A 5,020-nucleotide genomic window follows, 5' to 3' on the forward strand; every position below is an offset into this window, starting at 1 on the left:
TGCAATTCGGTGTTCTTGCAGTGTGCGAACAACTGCTACACAGTTTGCACTGCCAGGACCATCGCGCCTTGCACTTGAAGATGTATTTGTGTTCCTACTTCCACAATATCGCTACAAGGTTTTGTCACTAGCGTAACGGCACGAAATCATTGCAATAGGGGTCATTTCGTTGCAATAGGGGTCTATTGCAATAATTTCGTGTTGTGGCGCTAAAAATCATGTCATCGTGTAAACTGGCGTTGCAATATGCTATTACAACGACACAGACAGCTGTCGCAATAAGGTGGCGTTATTACGACGATGTGTGTCATCGCAATAATTGGATATTACAACGCCCATTGTCATTGCAATAGTGGCTATTGCAACGGTAGGGGTCGTTGCTATAGAGGCTATTGCAACGACATTGCACTGTTGCAAACAAGCGATAATGCAACGCAAGAATGTTGTTGCAATACGAGATCTATGCTATTGCAATATGCTAATAGGCTATCTCAACGAAATACTAGTCATGGCTATATGCGTCAACCGTATCCCAACGAAATATGGGTCGTCGCTATATGCTCAATGGATGTCGCAACGGCGAGAAAGCGTCGTAATAGGCGTACATGGCAGATGATATGGACGGTGACGTGGCCAATGACGTGGCTGATGACGTGGCATTCACGACCCATTTTAGAATTGAGCCACTCAATTGGGCCATTTTCAGCCCACAGATAAAAACCCGCTAAACAAATCTGAAGCCCATCAAATTCAATTTCAGCCCATATATCACTATGATGATTTCAGCCCAAAATACATTCCAGATCATATCAACCCATTAACCAATATCACAGATACAACCTTAGGTTTACATTCAAATCAGATACAACACCAAACAGAATCTCAAGCATTATCTGCACCGATAACAATAGCAATACCCCTTATAGTCTCTTACAGCAAGTTTCAATTCAACATCGCACATCTCTGAGAATGCCTTTCACCATTTGCCTTCTTAACTGACCTTGTGTGCCACCTCCAGTTCTTTAGCACAGTTTCATCTTCAGTGTCAGGCTTCTTAGGTAATGGACCTCGTGTGGCACCTCCAGTTCTTCCAGCAGCCTTGACCTTGGCAGCCTCCTCCTACAACAATAGATCAACAGATATTCTTCAGTACATGTTTGTTGACAAAAGGGCATACAGCTAAACAAAATAATCAACATCGGAAAATTAAGAGCACCTAAAAGGCTAAAAGCCTTCTCAAAAATGACATGTCACAAAGATTACTTCTATACTCAGTAGCTGAACTGATTGAAATGCTAGACAAAAATAAAGCTAGAGAATTTATTTAGAGAAAATAGTATAGAAGAAAGTTTATTTAGAGAGAAGAAACAAACCTGCATCCAAAGAAATCCCGGTTTGCAGACAGGCCTGATGGGTGAGCTGATTTCAAAATGTGGTGTTTTGTTTCATCAATCAATCTGCAGAACAGCACAAACATGCACCCAGTGAACCCCACCGCCACATATCTGGTCATGCTATGTGCTGGAACTTGAGTTCAAGTTTACCTTGTTTTCGATTGAGCCTAAGTCTGCAAGGAAAAACATGTTAGCATATAGAACTTTTCACACAATTCATATGGTAAAAGCAAGCACTGTGAGAAAACATACAATGGCATTAGATGACAAGCATAATGTTTCTGTTGTACATAGCAAGCAGTTATGGTTATGGAAATCCCAGTGTATAATTCTGTACAAATCGCATTTTGGCACCGTTTCTTGTGATTCTCAAAAGAATCAGGACTGATCCTTATTACCAAAAAACACATCCTTACTTTAATGACACATGCACAACCAATTAGCTGATGACAAGTTATATCATTCTACAAGATTCAGGAGTAGACTAAACACAAAAATCACAACTGGGTAACTGCATAGCTGAAAAAGGGCACACACGTAGTACAAAATCTAGAGCACTTCCATATCACAAGAAGACAAACAAGAAAAAATCAAAGGGGGAAATGGTGCTCACGATTTTGCCGGTGGTGACCACAAAACGGTCGATCCGCGTGCTGCAGATAGCGAGGGCAGCAGGCAAGAGAGGTCGTACGGCGAGCGCGGGATCTACTTGCCGGTGCAACAATACAAAAAAAGAGGAGCAGATCGACACATTAGATGGGGGATCGAATACAGGAACCAAAGACTATCAATCAGTGTAACAAAAACCTCGGATCCGACGGAGGAAAGTGGATGCGCAGCCCCCATGCAGCAGTGCCTGCCAAGCTCCCCCAGGATCCCCATCACCACCGCGATGCGTCCCCCCTTGCCGCACCTTGCATAATAAAAAAACAGATTAGCAAGGGATGGCAGCAATCTCATTGCTGGCCAAAATCAAGGAGGAAGCAGGCACATGGATTTTAGCAGGGGTAAAAGCTTTAGCGACCTTTTCATCTAGAGAGTAATCGCGTAAGAGTCACATATTATGAAACATTTCTGTAATAATCTACTCTATCAATGAAATAGGCACCGTCTCATGCCCATTCGTTCAAAAAAAACAGATTAGCAAGTCGTTTAAGGAAACAGTACAACATTGGTAAAGATGGAGATCCCTACAGAAAAACAGTACACCTCGCATAAACTTATTGGAATGATTTTCAGCAAACCTGGTAAACTGAAGGACACTACTTATGCCCTGTTATGCCCATGAATTATGAAACCTAAAGATGCACAACTATACAAAGTTCCATCTTGACAGTGCCAATACAACCGCAAATAGACCATAAAAACACCATAACTAACTACTATAGGTACAATTTTCCTTCCAAGTTACTATCTCACCAACATATATGTATCTAATGTTCTACCAAATACAGGTTATACATGTATTTCTGCTGTAAGCTAGCATTTGCTCGACCAAAGTGACAATGTAATTGTCAGTTTTAGGATAACACATACAACTAGAAGGCGAAAATCAGTTGTACCATAGCCACTGAAACATTGTAGAAAAAGAGTGTCCAATCTTTACAACTCCATGCTTTATTGTACTCCACCAAATATTTGAGTATACATGTATTGATAGCGTTGACCGGACTAATGAAAAAAGTGATGTTGACTGAAGAATAAAGCAGGGGCCGTATTTATCATACTACTATTAAAGCTAATAGCTAATAGCTATGATGCAAAGCAGGGGCCATATTTATCATACTACTATTTATCATACCCACTTCTTGTTCATCCTCTTGCCTTCACGAAGCTAATAGCTATGATGCAATCATGAGCACCAACTCACTAACATCGCATAAATCTAGAACAACATAGAGCACTACAATAGGAACGAACATCAAGTTATGACCTTTGTCGCTGCAGTGGAGGTGAGGAGGACACCGGATCTGCACCACCACTGCAACAGGAGCATTTGGCCGGCACCACCACCACCATGTCTGGAGCTTGACGGTGTGACGGAGCTCCTCCCCTTGGTTGACATCGCCCGCCGCCACCCGCCGTCAGGTGCCGCTGCGCCGTGAGCCTCCGGCCCCGCCGCCGCCTTGTAAGGGGACTACCGGATCTAGGCGCGGCGACTGGATCTAGGACCGGAGGTGGGGAGGGGGCGGCGGAGAGCAGGCGCGGCCGCCGGAGGTGGGGAGGGGGCGATGGAGAGGAGGCGGGAGGCTGCGGAGAGGAGCAGTAAAGCAGGTAGGGTTAGGGTCTTGGGGATGGATGGTGGGTGCTGCGGGAGCTGGATGCTGGACGGAGAGGAGGGAGGGGAGGGGGCCGCTGCGCCTCCTCATCCGTGGCTGGCGGCAACGGCAGCAGCGTGGGGAGGAGCGAGCGGCAGGGTGGCAGCAGCGTCGCGAGGAGGGAGCGTGGGGAGGAGGGAGCGGCAGTAGCGTGGGGAGGAGGGAGCGTGCAGATCTGAGTGGGCGAGGGAGAGGAGGAGGGGTGCTGCGAAGAGGAGAGGACTGCGACGGAGGAGGGCTGCGGCTGGAGGATAGGGTTTGTGGAGTGGGAAGCCATTTTTATATCATGAACTTGTGATCACAACCGTTGGATCGGCGATAGACGGCCAGAAATAGTTGGGCCATTTGGACCAAAACGGGCTTGGATTCATTCCTTCTCTACTTAATGTTTTTCTTTTTCTTTTTCATTTTATTACACCATTGTAAAGTAACACATAAATAAAATTATCTTAAATACACTAATATATTTTAAAATGTAATAAACAACCTCTAAGTTGTTATGTAGGAGTTTTATTAATTTTTGAATAGAATTACTATTTTTTATCATTTAAATGATTTTCTACGTGCTTATTGATTGAAACTAATTCTAAGTTGAACTATGCCTATCTCCGGTAAGACTTGAAAAATTGCAAAACAAATATATTTAGACTCACATATTTCATTATAGCTCATATCTTGGAGAGAGAAGAAAAATTCAATTGTCTTCTAAGGATAATTCAAATTTTTATCTCCAAATTACCACATAATAATTACAATAATATCTAAATTTGATCAGAAAATTCTACAAATTGACATGACAACTCAAGTCAAATTCAATTGTCATCTAGGGATAATTCAAACTTCTATCTCCAAAAGAGATTTATGTATTGGAATGTGAGGTATACTTTACCTCATCTGACAATGAACCACCTTTGTTCATGAATATTTGGTTGCCACCTCATCAGAATATTTGTTCATGAATAGTATGATATATAAATATGGAAAGCTATACATGAATTATTGGTTGTTTGGGCTTTATCCTTGGAGAAAGCATGTGCCAAATGATTTTGTTGGTTGCCACCGGGCACTTCTTTCGATCAGCAGTAGAGTTTCAGCTTAATTTCAGGCTAGGAATTGTGGTGGGCAATGCCAAGTGATGTAGCGCGGCGGGCAATCAATGGACGGCCGGCCATGTTCACCCTCACAAAAAAGAAAGACTGGCGTCCAGAGAAATGAGTATACAAGATACACTCTGCTCGATGCATTTTTTTTGTTTTGTCAGAAACTAACGGAACAACTCCAACTCTAGTGTCCCTAGCTAGCTTTGAG

At 43.2% G+C, this 5,020-nt stretch overlaps 1 long non-coding RNA gene across 1 annotated transcript; it reads right to left on the minus strand.

The window, feature by feature from the left end:
* Nucleotides 1-749: 749 nt before the first annotated feature.
* Nucleotides 750-3,956, minus strand: LOC117848833 (uncharacterized). Its single transcript, XR_004638939.2, has 5 exons — nt 2,202-3,956; nt 2,008-2,099; nt 1,545-1,567; nt 1,374-1,457; nt 750-1,119 (listed from the first exon to the last, which is right to left on the minus strand). It is a non-coding gene; the product is annotated as an uncharacterized lncRNA (long non-coding RNA).
* Between the last annotated feature and the right edge of the window lie 1,064 nt (nt 3,957-5,020).

The sequence above is a fragment of the Setaria viridis genome, chromosome 3 (genome assembly GCF_005286985.2).
Source record: "Setaria viridis chromosome 3, Setaria_viridis_v4.0, whole genome shotgun sequence".
NCBI lineage: Eukaryota > Viridiplantae > Streptophyta > Magnoliopsida > Poales > Poaceae > Setaria > Setaria viridis.